The sequence below is a fragment of the Salvelinus alpinus genome, chromosome 31 (genome assembly GCF_045679555.1).
Source record: "Salvelinus alpinus chromosome 31, SLU_Salpinus.1, whole genome shotgun sequence".
NCBI lineage: Eukaryota > Metazoa > Chordata > Actinopteri > Salmoniformes > Salmonidae > Salvelinus > Salvelinus alpinus.
In genome coordinates this window covers 21,633,793-21,645,335 of record NC_092116.1, presented here as the reverse complement: position 1 = coordinate 21,645,335, position 11,543 = coordinate 21,633,793, and positions in this window count along the sequence as shown.

Here is an 11,543-nt window from a genome sequence, read left to right as displayed (position 1 = left end):
TATGAAGCATTAAAGGCTACATTGTTTCCACATATATTGTTATTTACTTTTGATTTCCAGTCTGACTTTGAATCAAGTCTGGTTGGTTTGACATTTCAAACTTATCGAAGAACCAAGTAAACAACCAAATGAAAGTACACTGATACATAGAATCCTGTCACGAAGTCGTCAGGGAAATGACCGGACCAAGGTGCAGCGTGGTGAGCGTACATTTCTTTTTATTTTGAATGTCGCCAACAAAAACAAGAAACAACAAAAACGAACGTGACGCTTACAAGGGCTATACAGGCCACTAACAAAGTCAACTACCCACAACTAAGGTGGAAAAACAGGCTGCCTAAGTATGATTCCCAATCAGAGACAACGATAGACAGCTGTCCCTGATTGAGAACCATACCCGGCCAAAACATAGAAACAGAAAACATAGAAATAAAGAAACTAGAATGCCCACCCTAGTCACACCCTGGCCTAACCAAAATAGAGAATAAAAGCCTCTCTATGGCCAGGGTGTGACAATCCCCTTTGTCATCAAGTCTCTGTTGACACAGCAATGACAAATCATGCAACACATTTGGAAAACCCACAACAAGAAAGCACTAATGAAATGTTTACTCATTATGATTTATGATCAGAATCCAGAAGCAAAGTAACTCTACTCTTGAATTGTATTGCAACAGAATAGAATCTCCTCCCCCAAAGTCTATTTTTCTTCATATTTTTCATTTCATTCTGCAACTTTTTCTTATTTTCTAGCCTTTGGAATATGTTTTTTTTTCAGGACTGAATATTTCAGCGTACTCTCTATGCCAAATTTCCTCCCTTATATGGTTTAGAAACCAAGTTGCCTCTCTCGTCTCTCTCTGCCCTCTCAGGTCCTGAAGCAGTGTGGATTTTCTATAGCATCAGACGGCCATAGAGAGGCGTTGTGTAGCTCCAGAGGCTCACACTCCACTCACTGGCTCCAGGGTGAAGTTTCCACCTGCGGTATGAATAGATCTTGGATCAGCTTCTCCTCCCCCAATCATAACCATAACCAATAGTGGGAAATATGCAAAACTGACCCAAGATCAACAACTAGGGGAAACTTCACCCCATTGACTGATTCTGTTGGAGGGTGTACAATCGGTTTAATCATTGCTGTGTTTTATGGACTTAAACATGACTTTTGTCTGAAAATGTAATAATTAAATTAACATGTAATGACATGAAATATGACACTTAACTAGTTAGGGTGTAAAATGCAATATCAATCAACTTACAATTGCAACTCTGTTGATCTGCAGCAACTTGTTAGTGTTAGGAACAGGTTTGGGGTTTAAGGTTAAGGTTAATGTTAGAGTTATGGTTGGGGGGACAGGGATAGGTTATGGTAGGTTAGGGCTAGGGTTAAGGTTAGTGGATTATCAGTTGAACAATTTCTTGATAGTTAGTTGATAAACCATATGTAGGGGGACTTACCAAATAAAGTGTTACAAAAAAATATAAAATAATTTCTTAAAGATTACAATATGGCGACAAATAGTTTTATGGACAACATTGTTATCTTGTGCTTTGAATATTGAAATGCATCTGTTGTGTTCCATGCCTTTACGGAAAGTAATATGTTGACCGACTAAACAGAGTACAAGAAGAGAATCGATGATTTACTTGTTGCTAAGGCAACAAACTGACGTGATAAATTTTAACAGACTACATCCATAAAGTATAGTGATGAAGAGACTAAAGAGACACACGCAGGCAGACCTTGGAGAGGAAGTCACTTCACTGAAACAAGACTAACTGAGATAGCCTACTATTGAGGTGAGTGATACTTTTTACCATAATATCTCAAAATAGTTACATTATTTTCCTGTATGTGTTTCTCTCTATTTCTAATGTTATTGGAAAGTGGTTGCATTTTGAATGCACCGCCAACTGAAACAATACATTTCCACCAGTGGTGGAAAAAGTGTTACATTGTCATACTTGATTAAAAGTATCAGGACTCAGGATGAGACCCACATGCAGAGAGTTCGAATCATAGATGTTTATTTACAAAACAGGAGGCAGGTCAAGGGCAGGCAGAGGTCAGTAATCCACAGCAGTGTCAGAAAGGTACAGAACGGCAGGCAAGCTCAGGGCAGGCAGAATGGTCAAAACCAGAAGAACTAGAAAACATGGACTAGAGAGAACAGGAGTACAGAAAAACACGCGGGTAGGCTTGACGAGACAAACTATCAACAGACAAACAGAAAACAGGTATGATGTCATGATTACAGTATACAGTTGAAGTCGGAAGTTTACATACACCTTAGCCAAATACATTTAAACTCTCTTTTTCACCATTTCTGACATTTAATTACAATGAAAAGTCCCTGTCTTAGGTCAGTTAGGATCGCCACTTTATTTAAAGAATGTGAAATGTCAGAATAATAGTAGAGAGAATGATTTATTTCAGCTTTTATTTCTTTCAACACATTCCCAGTGGATCTGAAGTTTACATACACTCAATTAGTATTTGGTAGCATTGCCTTTAAATTGTTTAACTTGGGTCAAACGTTTCGGGTAGCCTTCCACAAGCTTCCCAAAGTAAGTTGGGTGAATTTTGGCCCATTCCTCCAGACAGAGCTGGTGTAACTGAGTCAGGTTTGTAGGCCTCCTTGCTCACACATACTTTTTCAGTTCTGCACACAAATTTCCTATAGAATTGAGGTTAGTGCTTTGATGGCCACTCCAATAGATTGAGTTTGTTGTCCTTAAGCCATTTTGCCACAACTTTGGAAGTATGCTTGCGGTCATTGTCCATTTGGAAGACCCATTTGCAACCAAGCTTTAACTTCCTGACTGATGTATTGAGATGTTGCTTCAATATATCCACATAATTGTCCACCCTCATGATGCCATCTATTTTGTGAAGTGCACCAGGCCCTCCTGCAGCAAAGCACCCCCACAACATGATGCTGCCACCCCTGTGATTCACGGTTGGGATAATGTTCTTCGGCTTGCAAGCCTCCCCCTTTTTCCTCCAAACATAACGATGGTCATTATGGCCAAACAGTTCTATTTTTGTTTCATCAGACCAGAGGACATGTCTCCAAAAAGTGCGGTCTTTGTCCCCATGTGCAATTGCAAACCATAGTCTGTTTTTTATGGCAGTGTTGGAGCAGTGGCTTCTTCCTTGCTGTGCGGCCTTTCAGGTTTTGTCGATAAAGGACTCGTTTTACTGTGGATATATACTTTTGTACCCGTTTCCTCCATAATTTTCACAACGTCCTTTGCTGTTGTTCTGGGATTGATTTGCACTTTTCGCACCAAAGTATGTTCATCTCTAGGCGACAGAACACGTCTCCTTACTGAGCGGTATGACGACTGCGTGGTCCCATGGTGTTTATACTTGCATACTATTGTTTGTACAGATGAAAGTGGTACCTTCAGGCATTTGGAAATTGCTCTCAAGGATGAACCAGACTTGTGGAGGTCTACAATTTTTTTCCTGAGGACTTGGCTGATTTACTTTGATTTTCCCATGATGTCAAGCAAAGAGGCACTGAGTTTGAAGGTAGGCCTTGAAATATATCCACAGGTACACCTCCAATTGACTCAAATTATGTCAATAAGCCTTTCAGAAGCTTCTATAGCTGTGACATAATTTTCTGGAATTTTCCAAGCTGTTAAAAGGCACAGTCAACTTAGTGTATGTAAACTTCTGACCCACTATAGACTACTGAGGTATTCTGTTAAGTGAAACTCTGTCTGCAATTGCATTTTATTACCAAGGTTCCTGTGTCTGTGTCATCTATCTGGAAGACTGATTGTTAAAGGAAACTTACATCACCCCATGTAAAGGACCACCCAACATAGCCAAATCATGTTACATTTCCTTAATCCACCACAACTGTCTCAATGTGTCGAACCAACCGATATCTACTGGATGAGGTGACCAAATATTCTGTCCTCTGTTTGTACTTAGAATAGAGGATAAGGAGCGACTTTGTTCGGAGCAGAGATACCTCGTTCCGAACATGCAAGTTTCAGAGTACAGAGGGTGGGGGCAAGAACACAAGATGTGCACAGCCGTGGTGGATTAGGTACAGAGTTCGGTGAAAACGGCAATTTACACAACCAGAGTAACAGGATTGTACATACCTATCATTTAAAGCAGGGGTGGGGGACATCCGGCCTACGAGACCCTTTGATCAAGCCACAGAACCAATTCTTAAATACATTCTTTTTTTTTTTATATATATAAAAAGCTGTAGACGTCATTTTTCCACAAAAATAAAATTTACAAATTCTGACTTGGAGCCGCCCCCTATCCACATCGACGGGACAGTAGTGGAGAAGGTGGAAAGTTTTAAGTTCCTCGGCATACACATCACAGACAAACTGAAATGGTCCACCCACACAGACAGTGTGGTGAAGAAGGCGCTGCAGTGCCTCTTCAACCTCAGGAGGCTGAAGAAATTTAGCTTGTCACCAAAAACACTCACAAACTTTTACAGATGCACAATCGAGAGCATCCTGTCAGGCTGTATCACCGCCTGGTACGGCAAATGCTCCGCCCACAACCATAAGGCTTTCCAGAGGGTAGTGAGGTCTGCACAACGCATCACTGGGGGCAAACTACCTGCCCTCCAGGACGCCTACACAACCCGATGTGTCACAGGAAGGCCAAAAAGATCATCAAGGACAACAACCACCCGAGCCCACTGCCTGTTCACCCCGCTATCATCCAGAAGGCGAGGTCACCACAGGTGTATCAAAGCTGGGACCGAGAGACTGAAAAACAGCTTCTATCTCAAGGCCATCAGACTGTTAAACAGCCATCACTAACATTGAGTGGCTGCTGCCAACATACTGACTCATCTCTAGACACATGAATAATAAAAAATGTATGTAATAAATGTATCACTAGCCACTTTAAACAATGCCACTTTATATAATGTTTACATACCCTACATTACTCATCTCATATGTATATACTGTACTCTATACCATCTACTGCATCTTGCCTATGCCATTCGGCCATCGCTCATTCATATATTTATATGTACATATTCTTATTCATTCCTTTACACATGTGTGTACAAGGTAGTTGTTGTGAAATTGTTAGGATAGATTACTTGTTAGATATTACTCCATGGTCAGAACTAGAAGCACAAGAATTTCGCTACACTCGCATTATCATCTGCTAACCATGTGTATGTGACACATAAAATTTGATTTGATTTCTTTAATTAAATCATTCAAAAACCTTTATTAATGCAATTGCAGACAAAAGTTGACAACAGGAATACAACGCAAGTTTCCGAGTAAGTTCTGCAAAATTTAAAAGGTCCCAAGTTATTTTATTAAACAGCCCTTGTGATGTTACTGCACACGTCATTACCTTCTACTCTTCATACCAAGCCCATGCATACACAGCTATATACACTTGCAAGAGAGATACAATAGTTCCAGTGTTTTCTAAGGCCTAGGCAATACATTTCTTCTCCCCAAAGTTGATTTATTGTGGAATGTCTGACTAATCTCTTATCTCCTACACTCCCCTGCAGAGTTCTGTCTCAGTCACACATTTCTCAGAGGGGTCTCTTTATAAGAGGCAGAGTCTACAAAACAAATGTGGAACAATACTAAACCTCTATAATGAATATATATATATTCTTAATCTGTAGTCTAGGACCCTATAAATGTAAGGAGGGAGGGGTCTTATAACCCCTCCCCTCCCCTCTATTAATACAACATCAGCATAATAAATTATTATAATACATTAAACATTTGGTACAGCCCCTATCATGACCCCTAGGTGAAACCCTTTTAAGCTGCAAAGCAATGACGAGCTCAAAGCCAGGTACAACAACCCTCTCCTTGAGTTCTACAGCATTTTTCTGTTCTGAGGAGACATCCACTTAAATTTGCATCTGTGTTCATGACAACCAACTGCTGTGAGCAGTTCTTTTCCAAACTGACTCTTGCAAAGACTCGATTCCACTCAAGACTGACTGGAACCTGGATAACCAGCTGCGAGTAGCGCCATCTTCACTGCCAGCTGACATAAAATGCCTTGTCAAAGGCATTCAGCCATCGCATTAGTGGTGAGTCTGAACAAGTAATCATAATATCAACAACATTATTTACAATACTAAAACGTATTTAAATAGGTCTAGCACTTTTCTCAATACTCAAGGACACAAGAAACATCATAAAAGTCATATTTAAACTATAAAACCAATGTCAGTGATTAAAGTCACATTAAAACATGAATAAAGCATAATATTGTTAATTTAATTAATACGTTTTTGATAATATTTTAATAATAAAATAATAATATTTTAACATACACGTGAATTCATTTATAAATATCCAAATGGCCCTTGATGGGAAAAAGGTTCCCCACCCCTGATATAAAGTGAGCGCACACTTGACGCTCTGGCCAATGATTTGTTTACTTCTGGATAACATGAAAACAGCCTAACCAGCAATGCTGGCAACAATTTCATTACGCTTTTTTCAAACGTTTTTCTGACATCGGCCATATTAAACGGGTGTTGTACACTTTACCTTAAGACATGTAGCCAGCTACCTAGGTAAACAATGAACCTAGCTAGGTAAAAAAAACGTGTAAGATCACACACGTTACGTACCGTTAGCTAACGAGCCAGCCAGCTAACGGTAGCTAGTTAAACAACAATGAGCATAGTGCCAAATCATGTCGTTACTACTCTGCATGAATCTGCTGAGAGCTAACCAGGTTCAATGTTAGCTAGCTAGGCTCTAACTATCAAAGCAAACGGTTCTGGGATACGAACAATAACATCATACACGTAACGTTAGCTAGGGAGCCAGCCAGCTAACAGTACACTTTAGCTTGAAATGAAAGCACTTTCTGTCAAAATTAGAAATGTGTAATATCTGAAAATGTAGCCAGCTAACGCTAGACTATCTTACCTGTATACATCATTCAAATCAAATTTTATTTGTCACATGTCCCGAATACAACTGTAGACCTTACAGTGAAATGCTTACTTACAAGTCCTTAACCAACAATGCAGTTAAGAAAAATATGTGTTAAGTAAAAAAATAAGAAAAATAAGAAAGAAAAGTAAGCAGCAGTAAAATAACAATAGCGAGGCTATATACAGGGGGTACCGGTACAACGTCAATGTGAGGGGGCACTGGTTAGTCGAGGTGATTTAGGTAATATGTACATGTAGACAGAGTTAAAGGGACTATGCATAGACTATAAAAAGAAAACAGCAGCAGCGTAAAAGGGGGGGCGGGCAATGCAAATAGTCTGGCTAGCCATTTGATTAGCTGTTCAGGAGTCTTATGGCTTGAGGGTAGAAGCTGTTGAGAAGCCTTTTTGACCTAGACTTGGCGCTTCAGTACTGCTTGCCGTGCGGTAGCAGAGAGAACAGTCTATGACTAGGGTGGCTGGAGTCTTTGACAATTTTTAGAGCCTTCCTCTGACACTGCCTGTTATAGAGGTCCTGGATGGCAGGAAGCTTGGCTCCAGTGATGTACTGGGCCATACGAACTACCCTCTGTAGTGCCCTCAGAGGCCGAGCAGCTGCCATACCAGGCTGTGATGCAACCAGTCAGGATGCTCTCGATGGTGCAGCTGTAGAACTTCTGAGGACCCATGCCAAATCTTTTCAGTCTTCTGAGGGGGAATAGGTTTTGTCGTGCCCTCTTCACGACTGTCTTGGTGTGCTGGGACCATGGTAGTTTGTTGGTGATGTGGACACCAAGGAACTTGAAGCTCTCAACCTGCTCCACTACAGCCCCATAGATGAGAATGGCGGGCGTGCTCCTCTCCTCCTTTTCCTGTAGTCCACAATCATCTCCTTTGTCATGATCACGTTGAGGGAGAGGCTGTTGTCCTGGCACCACACAGCCAGGTCTCTAACCTCCTCCCTATAGGCTGTCTCATCGTTGTCTGTGATCAGGCACTGATTGTGTTGTCTGCAAACTTAATGATGTTGTAGTCGTGCCTGGCCATGCAGTCATGAGTGAACAGGGAGCACAGGAGGGGACTGAGCAAATCAAGTCATATTGGTCACATTATTGCAGGTTTAGCGAAATGCTTGTGCTTCTAGCTCCGACAGTGCAGTAATATCGAAAAAGTAATATATAACAAATTACACAGCATATACCCAATACACATATCGAAGTTTGAATTAATTTAAACTATATACATCAATCAAATTTATTGATAAAGCCCTTCTTACATCAGCTGATGTCACAAGGTGCTGTGCAGAAACCCAGCCTAAAACCCCAAACAGCAAGCAATGCAGGTGTAGAAGCACGGTGGCTAGGAAAAACTCCCTAGAAAGGCCGGAACCTAGGAAGAAACCTAGAGAGGATCCAGGCTATGAGGGGTGGCCAGTCCTCTTCTGGCTGTGCCGGCAGGGTCAGATAATAATAATCACAGTGATTGTACAGGGTGCAACAGGTCAGCACCTCAGGAGTAAATGTCATTTGGCTTTTGATAGCCGATCATTCAGAGTATCTCTACCGCACCTGCGGAGTTGAAAACAGCACGTCTGGTGAACAGGTCAGGGTTCCATTGCCGCAGACAGATCAATTGAAACTGGAGCAGCAGCATGACCAGGTGGACTGGGGACAGCAAGGAGTCATCAGACAAGGTAGTTCTGAGGCATGGTCCTATGGCTCAGGTCCTCAGAGAGAAAGAAAGAGCGAGAGAGAGAGCATACTAAAATTCACACAGGGCACCGCATAAGACAGGAGAAATACTCCAGATATAACAGATTGACCCTAGCCCCCCGACACATAAACTATTGCAGCGTAAATACTGGAGGCTGAGACAGGAGGGGTCAGGAGACTCCGTGGCCCCATCCGACGATACCCCCGGACAAGGCCAAACAGGCAGGATATAACCCCACCCACTTTGCCAAAGCACAGCCCCCACACCAGTAGAGGGATATCTTCAACCACCAACTTACTATCCTGATACAAGGCCGAGTATAGCCCACGAAGATCTCCCCCACAGCACGAACCCGAGGGGGGTGCCAAACCAGACAGGAAGATCACTTCAGTGACTCAACCCACTCAAGTGACGCACCCCTCCTACGGATGGCATGGAAGAGCACCAGTAAGCCAGTGACTTAGCACCCGTAATAGGGTTTGAGGCAGAGAATCCCAGTGGAGAGAGGGGAACCGGCCAGGCAGAGACAGCAAGAGCGGTTTGTTGCTCCAGTGCCTTTCCGTTCACCTTCTCACTCCTGGGCCAGACTACACTCAATCATAGGACCTACTGAAGAGATGAGTCTTCAATAAAGACTTAATGGTTGAGACCGAGTCAGGGTCCAGAGTAAGGCCAAGATCCTTCACAGTTTTATTTGAGATGACTGTACAACCATCAAGACTAATTGTCAGATTCAACAGAAGATCTCTTTGTTTCTTGGGACCTAGAACTAGCATCTATGTTTTGTCCAAGTTTAAAAGTAGAACATTTTCCGCCATCCACTTCCTTATGTCTGAAACACAGACTTCCAGGGAGGGCAATGTTGGGGCTTCACCATGTTTCATCGAAATGTACAGATGTGTGTCGTCCGCATAGCAGTGAAAGTTAACATTATGTTTCCGAATAAAATGCTAATTAATTACTTCAAAATCATACAATGTGATTTTCAGAATTTTTGTTTTAGATTCCGTCTCTCACAGTTGAAGTGTACCATAATAAAAATTACAGACCTCTACATGCTTTGTAAGTAGGAAAACCTGCAAAATCGTCAGTGTATCAAATACTTGTTCTCCCCACTGTACATACCCAGTAATAATAAAATCATCATAGTTACCTACAATATGGAAACTTAAAACTTTACAAAAAGGGAAATTATTTATTTTGTTTATGTTATGCAGGGATGCACACTTAAACATAGGTGCGTGTACCCACACACACACACTTGCGCGTGCACACAAACACAACTGAAGAATCCTGCTGGGGAGAAGTGAAAGCAAATGGGTCTTCATCCTCAGACAACATTTGTGAAGATACCTGTGTGGCTGAGGTGGATGGCTCCTCATCCTGGCCAGTGTGGCTGAGGTGGATGGCTCCTCATCCTGGCCCGTGTGGCTGAGGAGGTGGATGGCTCCTCATCCTGGCCAGTGTGTCTGAGGAGGTAGATGGCTCCTCATCCTGGCCCGTGTGGCTGAGGTGGATGGCTCCTCATCCTGGCCAGTGTGGCTGAGGAGGTAGATGGCTCCTCATCCTGGCCAGTGTGGCTGAGGTGGATGGCTCCTCATCCTGGCCAGTGTGGCTGAGGAGGTAGATGGCTCCTCATCCTGGCCAGTGTGGCTGAGGAGGTAGATGGCTCCTCATCCTGGCCAGTGTGGCTGAGGAGGTAGATGGCTCCTCATCCTGGCCAGTGTGGCTGAGGAGGTAGATGGCTCCTCATCCTGGCCAGTGTGGCTGAGGAGGTAGATGGCTCCTCATCCTGGCCAGTGTGGCTGAGGTGGATGGCTCCTCATCCTGGCCTGTGTGGCTGAGGAGGTAGACGGCTCCTCATCCTGGCCTGTGTGGCTGAGGAGGTAGATGGCTCCTCATCCTGGCCAGTGTGGCTGAGGAGGTAGATGGCTCCTCATCCTGGCCTGTGTGGCTGAGGAGGTGGATGGCTCCTCATCCTGGCCTGTGTGGCTGAGGTGGATGGCTCCTCATCCTGGCCAGTGTGGCTGAGGAGGTGGATGGCTCCTCATCCTGGCCAGTGTGGCTGAGGAGGTAGATGGCTCCTCATCCTGGCCAGTGTGGCTGAGGAGGTAGATGGCTCCTCATCCTGGCCAGTGTGGCTGAGGAGGTGGATGGCTCCTCATCCTGGCCAGTGTGGCTGAGGAGGTAGATGGCTCCTCATCCTGGCCAGTGTGGCTGAGGAGGTAGATGGCTCCTCATCCTGGCCAGTGTGGCTGAGGAGGTGGATGGCTCCTCATCCTGGCCAGTGTGGCTGAGGAGGTAGATGGCTCCTCATCCTGGCCAGTGTGGCTGAGGAGGTAGATGGCTCCTCATCCTGGCCAGTGTGGCTGAGGAGGTAGATGGCTCCTCATCCTGGCCAGTGTGGCTGAGGAGGTAGATGGCTCCTCATCCTGGCCAGTGTGGCTGAGGAGGTAGATGGCTCCTCATCCTGGCCAGTGTGGCTGAGGAGGTAGATGGCTCCTCATCCTGGCCAGTGTGGCTGAGGAGGTAGATGGCTCCTCATCCTGGCCTGTGTGGCTGAGGAGGTAGATGGCTCCTCATCCTGGCCAGTGTGTCTGAGGAGGTAGATGGCTCCTCATCCTGGCCTGTGTGGCTGAGGAGGTAGATGGCTCCTCATCCTGGCCAGTGTGGCTGAGGAGGTGGATGGCTCCTCATCCTGGCCAGTGTGTCTGAGGAGGTAGATGGCTCCTCATCCTGGCCAGAGGGGGCTCCAAAATATTTCAGAAGTGCCCCTGAATTTGCATTGAAATACAGTATATGAGTCTGATAACCTAAATACATTTGTTGCACAATTAAAGATGCATGTCATTATGCACAATTTATCAAACTTTCAGAATAGGAACCAAATGATCCA